Consider the following 15,713-nt stretch of genomic DNA (forward strand, 5'->3'; position numbering starts at 1 on the left):
CTGCTGCCATCTATCCTTCAAGGAGTTCCTGGGCTGACTTAAAAGTGGGCATATGCACTCCACAGAATCTCGTTTCGTTCAGTTCCATTCTTTATTCCTTTAGAGATAAGTCCATGCATCTTGCAGTCTTTTGTTAGATAGTGATGTGCAACCATGTTGCATCTATGCAGGATTCAGCATGCAGTTCTGTTCACCCAACCTGAGTTAGTGCAAATGATTAAATCCTGCTGTATATCTGTTTCTTGAAGTGCGTGATTGGGATGATTGCATGGTTTACTTTGCAGGGTGTTGGGAGCATTACATGTAGCAGTAAGCTCGAGGTGCTTAGAGCAGTGTCTGGTGCATATGTAAACTCCCCTGTGAGCTTGCAGGCTGTTTAGGCTTGACATTGCCTGTGAGCTTGCAGGCTGTGTAGGCTTGACACTGCCTGTTTTCCCCGAGGGGTCTGCTGATCTGGTAGATGTTTGTGTTTCTGTTTGGCCTAGGATAGACTGTCCCTTGGTATACATTCCTGCACTCTGTGAGTTCCTAGAACACACTGTACTCAGCTTCAGCTGCCACACTATGAGAGTCCAGGTTGAGTCTCCTCACTCACCCTCTTCTTCTTACCAAAATAAAGACATGGTGTTTAGTGAACCCATCCTGTCACACTCGTTTGCGACCTTTTTGAGAGTAGAGAGAGAAGTTGTGCTTTCCACCACCTAGCTAACCATTCTTTATCACAGGGGGGAAAACCGTGCAAGAAACATGCTGATAGTAAAGTTACACTTGCTGCTAATTCATCTTCTCCAGAGGAGAAATTTGTGAATGATAGGATACATGTCAGAATAGAATTGTTCCAACTGTAATCAACAGATTACAAACTATCAGAGGTAATTTCATATTGGGTAATCCCTGAACATTGAGTAGATGTGGAATCAGTCTAAAGCTAAACTGTATCTAGGTGGCAAATGATATGTACTTACTTGTTTTTAAAGTTTATTCATCAGGAAATTGTTCTTTTCATTGGGAATGATAGTTACTGGCTATGTACTGACTATGCTCCAAGTTGGAACTACTTACGAATACCTAATCCTGATTGGAAAGCCTTAAATAATAGAGTGGGGGAAGGGGACTGTAAGAGTTTGAGATGCTCAAACATAATTTTGGAAGTATTATTCTTGATTAATGATATTAATTTTGAGAGATTGTACTTAACATGTAATAGTGCCTCTGCAGTGTTCTGCTGACCCTGTGTGGGTCCTGAGGACACTAGTTAGGGGTGGTCACATAAGGACTAAAGTAAGGTAGTAGACTCGATCCATGGCAGTTCAGAGAGGTTAGAAACAGAAACAGAAGCTTGTTCTAGGCTAAAGGTCTCTGTGAGACCTCCAGACTGTTCAGAGTAAAAGGTGGACGAAATCATGGCTCTGTGTTTAGCTGGCAGTTGCTCTTGGGTTTCTAATTTTGGTTGCATATTTTTCTCTAATGTTTCATTTTGACACCGTATGTTTTAAAAAGGACTTTTCTTCTGGATAACATTTTATGATATGCCTTTTTCCTAAGTTCTAGGCGACAATGTGGCTGCGTTTTATTTACTTGAATCATTTGTGATGGGAACCAGACTCAAAACTATTCAGAAATAGTGTTAATTATACAAATGAAAGAGGTGCATATTTTCTTGATTCATCTACATGCTTCAAGAGTTGCTTCTGGGTTTATTCCTCAAACCATATATAAATAAACATATCATCTTCTATTGCAGTAGATTTTTTTTATTTAATTAAATATGACTCCCTACAGGTTGGTATGGCTTCCTACTAAAGCCACAGGAGGAACTAGTGTCTGGTCATGAGATTACAGGCAATGGAAGCTGCAAGAAACATGGTAATATGAATAATTAGCTTTTGTAGGCTTTAGTGGTTTCTCATTGTTCTTATAGAACAAAATAGAAAAAAGAAGGGTGACCCACAAGGCTGTAATCTCAGTCATCAGGATTTTTAATAGAAAGGATTTGGGGTGTATGAATGTAAAGGATGGTGTGGTGTATAGCTTGAGCACCCGCCAGTGTGAACTGTTGCAATCTAGTCTTCAGAATATACAGCCTATGGTGGAGGATCTTAACCACTCAGATTTCGTATATCCTCCATGGAAAATGGGGTTATTGGTGGCAGGAGGAAGGAAGGCAGGTTAAAGACCAGGGTAAGAACTTCCACTCCAAGTATTAAACAGTACGCATTTGATATCTATAGGACTGGGGGTGGGGGTGGCCAGAGACAACAAAGGACCTTGATCATCAAGGTGACCTGAATCCCATGGTTAAGATGTTTGCTGTTTTTCTGTTTCTTTTATAAATATCTCCTTTGATAAGGCTCAGTGTTATATTAAGGGACTTGGAGTTTGTATTCAAGGAGGTCATTTTCTAGGACTTCATGAGTGTAGATTAGAAATGTGACTTAACATAGGTCATCACCTTTGATGAAGGGTTCAGCTCCAGTTGCCTGCTGGGTGTGGAACTATCAGGTTTAGAGGCTGAAAGTCAACAGAGTTTCAGACTCATGTTTGCCTTTCAGTTAGGTTTAATCAGATTTCAGAGGGCAAATAAGACCTGTATGGAGGATATCTTCAACTCGTTCTTTTCTACTAAGAGATAGCTTTGTAATACACATGGGGAAAAGGTTTTAGTGTTTAGAGGTAGATAGCTTGTTTTATACTTTCAAATGTCCATTAAAATGCAGTAGTTTATGGGTTTTTAATCACTTTCAAATTTTATGGACTTCCTCTAGATTAACTAAGAAAAATACAGATTTAGCCATTTGTTAAAAGGAATGCAAGACTATATATAGTACCCAACACTTAATGTAAATTTGTTCCTTGCATTTTCTGTTTAAGAGACTTCAGTTACCTGCAGAGAGGTGAATATCCCCAGTGTAGCTGCCTCGTCTGTTTCACTTATTCACATGCTGAGAATATGCTTTGTAGGACAGACTACTGCAACTTTTAGGGGAAGTCACAGAGTAGGGTAAGCATGTAATTTTTGTTTTCTGATTTCTGTTAGGAGTTTTGAAACACTTACCATGATTTTAAAAGACTATTTGTTGGAAGCATCACATTGTCACCCATATTCTCAATGTCTTCACACTAACAATACCATGTCTGTATTCAGAGGGTGCACATTTTCTTCTCTAAGCAGACATAGGCCATGTGCCTTCTACAGTATGGAGGGCTTCCCTGCAGACCCTGTATTCCCCACTGCCTTCCTGCCTTCCAAGGTTGGGTTAGGACAACTTCCTCCAATGATGCTCTCATTTAATCATATCTCTTTTCACCTTTCTGCAGAATTCCTCACCCCTCCCTTGTTTTTTGCTGACTTCTTGGAAAATATCTCTGTTAGCAAAACTGTTTCCTGGCCCAATGTCAGCCTTTAGACCTGCTCCAAGGTCTTCTGGAAAACAAACAAATAAACAAAAAACAAACCACCATATGTAGTGTTCCTCACCACCCATTGTTTTTTGTCACTGCGGGTATGACGGAAAATGCTTTCATCATGTAGCAGTGACATTCGACTTGCCCATTTTTTTGGACACTTGATTCAGTCTCCACGTCACTGTATGCGGGAGGGCCCCATAGTGAATACAGAATAAATGTTATTTAAATGAATGACATTTTCCACTTGCATGTTTTTCTTATTTTTATGGTTTTTCCTTTCCCTTCTCTCTTTAGTTGGCTTTTATAAAGTTCTTAACTGTTTATGCTATCTGAGGTTCTGAGGATCTCCTTTGGCATGCTAACAGGATTGACTGGGCTCTGGGTAGACACAAACCGTTTATAAGCTTGACACTAAAAGACACGTATGTAGCAGGTTTCTCATCTAAATTCTTGATGCTTATTAAAAGTTGTAAGCATTCTTGTGTGCCCCCTGCCTGTTTGTATCCAATTTTAAATTTCACATCACTCTCATAAAACTTGGTCCTTTTACCTATTACTTTTGAGTGACATCACATTTGACATCACAAGGTACAGAGATATTTAATTAAAATAGAAATCTCAGATGGGTGTCTGGTTCTAAATTCTCCATTTATTTTTATTATTATATCTAAGAGATTCAGTTTCATACTACTTCATTTTTTTATCTGAAATAGCCTTAGTTTACTCTCTCTGCCTCCCTAATTTTTCCTGTCTTTGCTTTTTTTTTTGTTTGTTTGTTTTTACGAGACAGGGTTTCTCTGTATTGTTTTGGAGGCTATCGGTCCAGCCCGGCCTCGAACTCACAGAGATACTCCTGCCTCTGCCTCCCGAGTGCTGGGATTAAAGGCGTGCGCCACCACCGCACGGCTCCTGTCTTTGCTTTTTAATTTTTCCATTTACCCCACTTCATTTTATTCAACCCAGTAGAAGCATATTTATCTTCAGTGGGATAAAAGGTTATTTCTTCCTGAAAGCAGTGGTTTGTAAACCCTTGAGGGAATGTAAATATTTCAAATATTCACACCATAATCAGGGCATTGTTCAGTAAGTGTTTACAGTTTAAGTCTGATCGTATTATTGAATATTATGTTTAGCTGCATATAAGGGTTAAAGCTCATCCCCTTACTCAATAGGAAGGGGTATTGTTGTAGTTGGGTATGGGAGAATAAGTGGAATCACATATCCTTGGTTGGGGTCAAGAAATGTCCTCTGTCTCCAAAGCGGAGGAATGAGAATGGCTTGGGCAGTGGAAAGAGCCAGGGAAAGCAGAAAGGGTGAAGCCAGTGCTGGGCACGGTGAGATGAAGCAGTGTGAAGTAGGCTCATGGAACTAAATGTTGACATCTTCATGAGCATCTGTTTGACTCTCTGCTCTTCAAAGGTGTTTCATCGGTGGATGACGTTATGCTTGTGAATCATGTCATGGTGGGTATTGGGTGGACTGTGTGAGAACTTTATAGATAGCTGGATTTTAGCTCTCCTGTTCACGATTATGGAGGTGTCTTCTATGTAGATCCAGCATTCAGAAGGGGAGTCTTAGACATCCAGGGCAATGCAAAGACTGTCTCATAACTTCTCTAAGATGCCTTCTGCGTAATAAAACCCCTACAGTCTTTCCAATTTCTCATTATCTTCCACCCATGCCAGAAATATCACTGATAATTTGGATTCTCTTGCTAGATAATTTGAAAGTTTCATTTACTCTTTCAGGTACAAGATGAAATCTCTATAGTGTTTTTAACTGTTGGAATCCTTATTCACATATATTATATGAAAATACTTTTATGCTTGTTGTCCAATCACTTTTAAAATTTAGATTACTAAATACAAGACGAAAGTCAGATTTCTTTTCCTGTTATGCTAAAACTTCTCAGACCAGACATTGGACTTTTATCCTCTTTTCTTGGAGGTCCTTCTCAGACAGTGAAATATAGACCCTCAAGTGCACATAGCCTGGGCTTTAATCTGGGCTGTTTTGTCTAAATGTGACTATTTGGATGACATGAATCTTCAACCTTCAGTTTCCTTGTGGACTTTAGGTTTTATTTGTTTTTCCTGAGTTTGGTGGAATTAGAAGTATGTGTCCCCCTATGAGTTAAAGTGTGCTTGTGTGTACATAGGCTTTTCATGGGTATGTTTTAATTTGTTACTTTCCCTGAGATCATGCAGATGCTTAAGGACTATCCAGATTGATGTGGCCTTTGTCTTTTCTATGGGTATGCAACCAAGCAGCTGTAAGAAATAGAATCACTGTTTTCTCCTATGAGGCCTGATTAATAAAGTACCTTTTGGATTTAGTGAGTCAATAGTTCTTTCAAGGGCTATTTAACAAGGTTTATGGAGCTGAAAATGTATGTAATCTATAGGTTTAAAAGCTTATATTAGAGAAGTGATAAAGAAATGTAGGCTTAAAGGAAAATAAATTTATCTTGGTGTCTTAAACTGCATTTGAAATTCTGTTTTTATAAATTATGATCAATCTGAACCAAACTTTGCTTTTAAACTAATTTGGGTGACACTTCACATCACAGGGGCTGTAGCAATGAGAGCTTAGTGTTTTATTCGGTTTGTTTTGTGATATTTTCCAGCACCCAATTGCAATGTGGTCTCGAGAAGCCACTCTTGGCTCACTCTCAGGCCATTCCAGCCACACAGTAGGTCTTCACCTCTGTGTCTGTGGGGTGTCTTGCTGAAGGATTACTCCCTATGTTCCCTTTCTCTCTATTTCAGGCCAAGAATTCTTGCAACACGTTAATAAAAAGGAGTCTGTATTTTGAGTGCTTACAGAGAGTGCACTGTATCAGCTAAGCTCTTGTGTGATTGTGAGAGGACTGATTATTGCCACCATAGATACTGTCAGCTTGGAGCTCCCTGTTCAGGTTTCAGATGGGTGCTTCCCAGTCAAAGTGCTATTTATTTTCTGAGTCCTTCTAGCTCCTTTCATCATACCTTGGGGAACCGAGGATTAGGAATAATGGATATGGGGTAGTATTCCATCCAATCATTTGACTTTGCTTGAGTGTGGTGGAGTCAGAAGAGCTTGGTTACTATGAGGCTTTTCCAGTTTTCTTCATGTGGTAGATGCTCAGCATAGTGGCTTCTATTAGCAGCACCAAGTACCAGTTGAAAGTCTCACTATGGCTTCTGGCCTTGATTTATTTGCTGAAATTATATGAAGAAAGACAATACCAGATGATGTTTGGGATTTCCAACAACTCCAACAGGTGTGTCGTAAACTCTTGAGAGCCATTCTGTAGCTCTGATGTTTCAGGCAGCCCCAGATGAGAAGCTGGACCACCTGAGCTCTCAAGCTCTGTCTGTAAGTGTGGGCTTCAGATGATTCCCTTTACTTTTTGTGAGAGGAATTCTGTTATATGTTCCATGCATATTGCCTTATAGTAAATGTACATTACGCATCATCCCATTTATAGAAGATGAGCCCAAGGCTGAGATCAGTCCAATATCTTACTGAAGATCTCCCAAACAGTAGTTGCCACTACAATTGTACCCAGAGATCTGTGGGCTCAAAGATTTGGCTCTTCACTGCTCTAGGCTTTTGCTAAATGTAAAGTGGTATGTTAATGACAGAACTGAAGAAACAAATGTGTACATCTTTTGTATAGTGGACTATTATTACTCTTCTTATGGTAAAGACATATTTTGGAGCTTGGAACGATTATTAATCCTTTATCTTACGTTACGATAGACATTTACTTCATTATATATATATTTGGAATATTTGGTTTTTTCAAGACAGGGTTTCTCTGTGGCTTTGGAGGCTCTCCTGTAACTAACTCTTGTAGACCAGGCTGGTCTCAAGCTAAGAGAGATCCACCTGCCTCTGCCTCCCGAGTGCTTGTCTTAAAGACTTGGGCCACCACCTCCTGACTTACTTCATAATTTTTATATAAATACTTTGATACATTCAAGATTGTTAGTATTTCATCAAAGTCAGGTTTCTGGATTTACAAATGCTCATGTTATTTTAATTTTTAAATTTTTATACAGAGGGAAGGTAATCTACATTCTGCCCTCCCCTGTATGTCATGAATTTTTGTTTTGAAAAAAAAAAACTTAGTAACTTGACCAGGATCTCTTTGCAGGTTTTCTGGACCCTAGAATTTAGTAATTATAATTGTATAGAAGAGAGCAGGGTCTTTGAGATGCTGTTAGTTTAAAGGGTTAATAGAACTTTGACACACACAGAAGAGGATTGATTACTTCAATGAGGCTGTTGAATGGAGCTGGCAATGGTGATGGATGCCTCTAATTCCAGCGTTTAGGAGACAGGCAGGAAAGTGGGGATTCCATGTTGTTCGTGGCTATAGAGGAAGTTCTAGGATAGCCTGGGCGAGGGAGGCCCTGCCACAGGAAGAAGATATTCAGAACTATTTAAAAAATCATAAGCTTAGTTAACCTCTGATGTGTGATGGTTATTTTAGAAGTTAGCATATTTCTGAAATACTTAAACAGCTTGCTTAGTTTGCATGCATTGCTGAAATACCCCAAAGCCTGATGTAAAAATGCTTGGGAAATTTTTAAATTGCAAGAGGAAAATAAATGAGCACTTACTCATGTTGTAACACTTTTCTGTTATTTATCTCAATTTCAGAGGTGGTCCTCTGGTAATTTTTTTTTTATTTTGAGTTAGAAAGAGATTTTAAGGACTCATGATCCCAAGCAATTTGTTTAATTGTCTTAATGCTGTCTTTATAATGATTTTAAGCTGTGGCTTTCTGTGAGCCAGTGCCCAGGGCTGGGTAATTGACATCCTGGCAGTGAGGTCTGTTTTCTTTTACTGGCTGGTGGCAGTCTCTGTGACCTCACAGGGCATTTTTTAATATTTCAGCTTCTCATAGTGTTGTCGGCGAAGGCCTATAATATGGCTTGGGGTTTCAGAGGTGCTAATTTAAGTATAAAAGAGAGTGTGGACCTTTGTAGATATCGCTCTGAAATATAAACATTAATTTAGGAACAATAGTTTGAAATTTTCCTATTCATAAAATCGAGTTAGTGGCTGTTATTTGCTTGAAATACAAAGTTTCAAATTCTGTCTTCATTTTAAAATTGTGTGAACATCTTAATTTTTGTAGATGAGAAATTTGAATATTTCCTCCATATTTCATAAGTGGCATATGTAAGTTAAATCTCTTTTGGGTGATACTTAATATATGTGCTGCTGGCCGGGCGTTGGTGGCGCATGCCTTTAATCCCAGCACTCGGGAGGCAGAGGCAGGCGGATCTCTGTGAGTTCGAGGCCAGCCTGGTCTACAAAGCGAGTTCCAGGACAGCCTCCAAGACAATACAGAGAAACCCTGTCTCGAAAAACCAATATATATATGTATGTATATATATGTGCTGCTGAATCGAGCATGGGGGGAGGGGAGAGGGTGGGGAGGTGGGGGAAGGATACTTTAGAAAAGCTGACTCAATGAAAGGTAACCATTGGCCACGAAAAAAACGGCTACGTGTCCAGTGCAGCCTGTGAGTCTTAATGTGAGCCTCAGATGTCAAAACTGGAAAATGCGCTTGGGTGCAGTGCACATGTAGCACAGGTTCATACCGGGTTTGGAAAGGTCTCCGTTTAAGGATCCGGATCATGGGGTTGTCTGTACGGTATGGTCCTCCAGACCACATCATTTGTACCTGGTGCATTGAGAAACACTCCACCTGAATTCTTTTCGCACTGGTTCTGATTTCCAGGGTCTGGTAGCAGATACCCCAGTCTCTTTCCTCACTCCTCACCGTGTGGTCAGAGCTTTGTGTGTTAGTTAGACCGTTTGGAGACTCTCCCGTGAGGACTGGCTGACCGCCGTATGCCGTGAAGGTCCACACACCGCTCTGGCTCCACATGGGTCCTTCAGTTCCCTGACAGTTGCAGGTTTGTCCTTGTGTGCAGTTGACTTTTTTTTTGTTGAATTTTCTACTTAGATTCTCCACCCTTCTTTGTCTAAATCTCATCCACATGCCCAAGGTTATACATGCTTGTGTTGTAGCTGTCTGTAGATAGTCCATTACTTGTACCTTGTTGAGTACAATAATATGGAAAGAGCCATCGACTGAAAGTTACCCATCATAGCCACTTTTACTAATGAGCGTCAGAGTATTAGCAGTATTCACACCCCTGAGCAATGGCTCGGCAGAGCGTGTCATCTTGCACACTTGAAACTATATCCATCATACTGTTTCTCCCAATCTTTGCCCCATCATTCTGGCAATCACTTTGCAGCTTTCTGTTCTTATACATTTGATTACTTTAGATACCCACTATTTATCTTTTGTGGGTTGGCTTATTTTACCAGCATCATGTTCTCAAGGTCCCATGTGGTACCATGAAATAGGCTGAATAGTATTCCATTCTTTGTATATACCACAATTAGTTTATTTGTGCATACTTCAGTGGATGTTTGTGTTGCTTCCATGTCTTGACTATTTTGGATGGGATTGCTATGATCAGGTATTGTATGAACTTCTTTTTGTGATACTTCTTTACATTCTTGGATATTGTTTTTTTATGTCTGTGATAAATATTCAAAAGTAAGATTTCTAGACCCACTGGTAATTCTATTATTGGCTTCTTGACATCTTCTTTTATATACTGTCTGTATAATCTTAAATTTCTCCCAATATTAATTTTTCCATATTCCCCATTTCTTCCCAGAAATCAAAGTAAGAGACTTGGAATGTTAAATACACTATCTTTCCCTGAACTATACCTCAGTATCCCAGAATTTTGATAGTGGACATTATAACTAGATGTGAGGTGATATCTCATAGCTTTGTATTACTCTTATATTAGCATTTTCCATCATTATGATAAAATTTCATCACTTATTAGCTTATAAAGAGAAATGTCAGTCTCACAGTCTTGCACACTTGTGCACATGATCATTACTTTTGGTTTTTGGCAATGCCGCTCATTATGGTGGAGTACATGGTAGAAGCAAACCCCAAGTACCATAAGCTGGGGGAGAAGAGAGGACCGGGGTCTCCCACTCCCATTTAGGGGCACTTGCTCAGTGACCAATTGGTTAGGACCCACCTGTAAGGTTCCAAGACCTTAGAATAATATCACCATTAAACCAAAGCTGGACTTATGTGCATTTGGGGAACCTTAGTGGTTCAGCTTTCACCACTTAGAGACACGGATTCACAATACTGTTGGCCATTTTTTACTTCATCTTTGCAGCAATAGATATTGGTGTTCTCTACCCTTTTTTAAATCAAGTGTTTTGTTACTTTAACAGGCTCATTTCCCTGTTTTTGCTTTTCTGTTTTTTAAGCCATTGCCAAATCTAGTATGATAACTCCTCTTCCCTAAGCCTTTTCTTGGCTTCTTAGAGCCTTAGGTATGGAGTTAGATCTTCTGTTCAGTGCTGTTTATTTTTGTAGATGGTGTTAGGCAAGAGTCTAACCGTCTCTGACATGTGCATGTCTGCTTTTCCCAGAATCCATTGTTGAAATATCTTCTCTTTCTGCTTCAAATGTTCTTGTTCCCCTTGTCAGACTAGTTTTTACCACATATTAGACTTTTCTTTCTATAGTCTATTCTGCCTCAGTTACATGTATGTCTATCTTCATGATGCCAAGACACTGTTTTGATTATTATATCTTTTGAAATCCAGTGGTATAATTCGTCTAGCTTTATTGTTCTTTCAGAATTATTTTCACTGGAACATTGTCTCTAAAGTAGATATCGTGTATAGCTTATTTATGTTTGTCTTTCCTGAGTTATTGTGGTGTCTAGCTCATGATAATTACTTCAAAAATACTAGATGGATTAACATTTTAGCCTACATTTGTACTGAGTTTCCTTTCTGGATAAAGGTTGATAGGAGTATGAAAGAGAATTAAATTATACAAAGCCTTTTGTTTGTGATGGAGTATAACCTTGTAGTGAGAATGAGCCTTTACTAAATGATAAGCAAGTGCCAACCACGATACATATTTTACAAGATGAAAAATAGAATTCTTGTACATTTTTTTGTGAGGGTATAAGTAAGTTTCTTGAAGTAAGAATATAGAAAATATTCTTCTGGAAGCTTATGTGGTTAGGCTCTGTAACTACTTATTTTAAACATCACCCCCCCCCATTTTGGTGGGTGTTTTTTTGAAATTTTTAAAAAAAATCTTGCTAGTTGGTGGCAGTACATGACTTTAAGCACTAGGGAGGTAGAGGTAAGGGGATTTTGAGTTTGAGGCCTGGTCTATAGAGCAAGTTCCAGGACACCCAGAACTACACAGAATCCCTCCCCCCCTTTTTTGTTTGTTTCAAGAAAATCTATAATGTAACTTTCTGAAAAAAGAAGGGCAGCACATTCAAAAGCCTTGCTGCATTTACCAAAGACCTGTTCAGGACAAGAAAGCATGCGTGTGCCACGGGTTTCACCTCAGGAGGGTTTTTCATATTCAAGCATAATTTAACATACGAGTTTCTGATGAGGGAACCACGTGTGCATTTGATCTTCAAAGTCTTTGCACATGGTGCAGCTCGTCAAGAAGTTGTCTAAATTCTTTTGTAAAGTTCCTGAAATTGCATCAGCATGCTTCCCACTAGATATTTCCTTCTACAGTGTGACCTATAGATCCATCAACTTTCTCTACCTTGTCATACAGTTAGTCCTTAAGTTATGAGATATTCTCTTTCTTGGTGTCAAGGAAAATTTGGGAGTAAGTTTTCACCTCTGAAACCTAAGAGTTGTCATGGCAGCAGGTTGGTCACCTAAAAAGATTTCTGGGGTCAAGTACTCAGCCTTCACCCTAACAGTACCATTTTATTAGCTGCTGCCCTTAATTTTACTTTAGATTTCTTTTCCAGAATATAAAACTTCTGTTCTGTAGTGAGTTTAAGTTCTTGAGACAGTGTGTGAAGGAGACCCACGGCCCTATTCTAAGCCAGTTCTCACTTCTTTTCAATTAGAGGACTCACTTTTTGTGTTTTTGAGAAGTGGGTATAAAAACCCATGTTGCTATAGATGTCATATTTGTGATGGTTCGATGGTTTGCACACAATATATATACATTTGTGTTCTTTGGAATTCGTGTATTATTGGATAAAAGGTTTTGAGAGGATAGTAAGTAAAAACATCTTGCTTTAAAAAATACACACACACACACACACACACACACATACACACATGAATGTGGTCACACAAATACATATATGTGTAATGAGAGGTTTTTTTGTCCTGGAAGCCTGGTCCCGTGGCCACTTTAACCCCAAGTAAACACACAGACGCTACATTAATTCTATAACTGTTGATGGGTGGTTTGAGCTTCTTATTGGCTAGCTCTGTTTTAATTATTAACCCATTTCTGTTACTTTCCATGTGGTCTCGTCTTACCAGAGAATGCCTTGCAGGGCTTCTCTTCTTGGGCTCTACATGACAACTCCATCTTCCTACGTTTCTCAGAATGCTCATCTCCTAGCCCTACTTCCTACCTGGACAATCATTGTTTTATTCATCAACCAATAAGAGAAACATATAAACAGAAGGACATCTCCCATCATACATGTGTGTGTATGTGCATGGGAAAGTTGGATACAGCTTGAGGGAACCAGTTCTCTTTTATCATGTGGGATCCAGGGTTCAAACTCTGATTGCCAGTCATGGCAGCAAGCCCCTTTCCACACTGAGCTACCTCCCTGGTCCCCTATTCTGCTTCTTGAAAGGTGTACCTTTCTACTTACCCATTTACAGGACTGGATATTCTGTTCAGAATGAAAAGTTTTCACATAGAGTGGATACTCAGCATTTATATTTTCTGCAAGGAAATAAATTTTGCTTAGAGATCATTCTTTAATGTTATTTAGTACACTGCACTATCATACTGCCTGTAACATCAAGGTCTCACTGAACGTTAGAGCCACATGGCATCAAAATCTAGACCATTTATTTTCTAAGCTATGGAAATGCTTTATTTTGTGAATCAAAGTTCTTCCCTGATTTTGGTTAAAGACATTTGTATGTGACAAAATCTTAGGGTCAGTTTTGAAGTATGATATAGATTTTAGTTTGTTTTGGATTTATGTGAGTTGTATTTCAGTAATGTGGGAGTTATGTCCTTTGGCAGTATAATCCAGATAATCCCTTGACTACTTGATCTGTCAACAATAAAGTAGTGAGAAGTGTCGTAATCTTGTTTTTGTTTTTGTTTTGTTTCAACCTTATTTTGAGACACAGTTATACTGCATCAGGCTTCTTTATTCAGTGTTCATTATATTTTTCTGTTTATTATATATTTTTATTGCTCAGTTTATTATGTTTATTCACTTTATTCTCTTAATTTTTGAAAGCATATAGAAAATAAGAGTTCTTATCCAATTAATATCTAATTGGGGTTTATATAGTTTATTAGAAAAACTATTAATTTGATGAATACTCAAAGGCTATGAAAATATGATACATACACAACCACATATATACATAAGTACATATACCCATACATGCCCATATATATTTGCCTAATATATTTAATATATATACTTATATAATTTAATATATGTATTTAAACATGTATATATATTTAAGCTTAAGCAAATACACACACACACACACACACACACACACACACACACTTAAGCTTAAAGCATCCAGAAATTGCAATTCCTCTGAGACTTTATGCTGTTTTTCAGAAAGACTTGCTGCGGTGTCTGTTGTGCTGTGCTGATAACGTATGCCCTCCTTACAAAAGGAGTGGGAAGGACTTCAAGGAGCTCAGTGTGTGTCTACTCTCTGTTTCTTCTGCAGAGGAGTTGGCACATGACTTTCTGCAAGTCAACAGAGTAAAGCAAATAGAAACTCACTTTTTTAATCCTTTGTTGACAGGCTGGAGTTCAAGGCACTCATTAGATGTGAAAGGAAGTGAAGATCATTCGATGCCTTGCTGACACAGGTAAAATCGTGGTAATTATTAAAAGGGTTTTGGACACTTGACAGGTGACATTATTGCTTTTTGATATTGACTTTATGGTCTGCTGAAATGAATAGAAAGATATAATTTATACAATGAGTGGAATGTGTGATTGTTCCTGTAATTATCACCAAAAGTACACAAGATAAGGGAAACTGGTGTAAATCAGCATGACAGAGTGGATGTGGGTTTGTTCTGGAAGGAGCAAGAAGCTCATTTCTTCCACTTGTGATGTTGGCTTACATACTTAGTCTGTTCCTCAAACATTTACACACTCAGGGATAACCTTTTCTCCAATATTGATGACTTCATTATGATAACATTTTTCAAGTTAGTTCAAACTAGATTACAAGGCTATTCTGCTTTCAAGCAAACTTATCCCACCGCTCTTTTAGGGCTGATGGTTCCGATGGCTTCACTGACTTTTAGAGTAGTACATACTAGTGAAGTAGGCTAAGAAAACCCACTAACGCCCCGATACAGAGTAACATTTATTTGGGAATAGTCACACAAGGAAGGTAAATAGCTGCAGTGTTGTGACCCTGGAGAGAGACAGTGTGTGAGGCCCCTCCTTTTCCTTATAAGGTGTCATGTCTGAACACTGAAGCCACACCCTCAAATCTATTGGCTGAAGAAGATGTCACTATGTACTCCAGTAGGATTTGCTGAAGAGGTGGAGGCAGGAGGAGCGTGAATTTGAGGTCAGCTTGGCTGACACATTTCAAAGGGGCTCAAGAGAAGGCTTAGTGATTGAGCATACCTGCTGCTCCACGAGAGGACTTGGGTTCAACTCCCAGCACCCACATGATACCTCATGACTGTCTAACTCCAGTTCCAGGGGAGCTGACTCCCTTCTCTGGGTATCAAGCACACACACAGGTAAAATATCCATACATATGAAATAATATAGAATAAAATAATTAAAATTAAATAGAGTTGACTATGGTAAACCTTGTCCCTTGCATTTGTTCCTTTTTTTGTAACAAAAAGGGCAGCAACTGCCTAAGTCATAGCCCTAGTAGAGAAAGGAAATAAACGCTCTAAAATGCTTCAGACGCAATTCTCACAGTTTTCAAGCAACAGTACAACAAGTGAACAAGTGTTACAATGCAATATAGAAGAACACTACATATAAACTCAAAATGTTTAAGAATTGGGATGCCCGATTTTTATGAGTCATCTTATTTTAGAGGGGTTGCTTGTTTGTTTTCCCCAGGGGCAGAGGAAAAGGGAATATGTGAAATCTAAACATGATCAGAAACCAGTAGGAAAACTACTAGATGCTTCAGTGAGACTAACCCAGTTTACATTTCATTAAGAGGAATGTAAGCAAGGAAAAGAGACAGCAGCATG

The 15,713-nt window shown here is 38.8% G+C and overlaps 1 protein-coding gene across 2 annotated transcripts in view; it reads left to right on the plus strand.

The window, feature by feature from the left end:
• Positions 1–15,713, plus strand: part of Bmpr1b (bone morphogenetic protein receptor type 1B) — a 311,257-nt gene that overhangs the window by 78,993 nt on the left and 216,551 nt on the right. For both annotated transcript variants that reach the window (XM_040751701.1, XM_040751702.1), the window contains exon 2: positions 14,276–14,342. The gene's annotated coding sequence lies outside the window, so the exon portion shown is untranslated. The remainder of the gene's footprint in view (positions 1–14,275; positions 14,343–15,713) is intronic.

This window comes from Mesocricetus auratus, unplaced genomic scaffold, assembly GCF_017639785.1.
Source record: "Mesocricetus auratus isolate SY011 unplaced genomic scaffold, BCM_Maur_2.0 Super-Scaffold_100009, whole genome shotgun sequence".
NCBI lineage: Eukaryota > Metazoa > Chordata > Mammalia > Rodentia > Cricetidae > Mesocricetus > Mesocricetus auratus.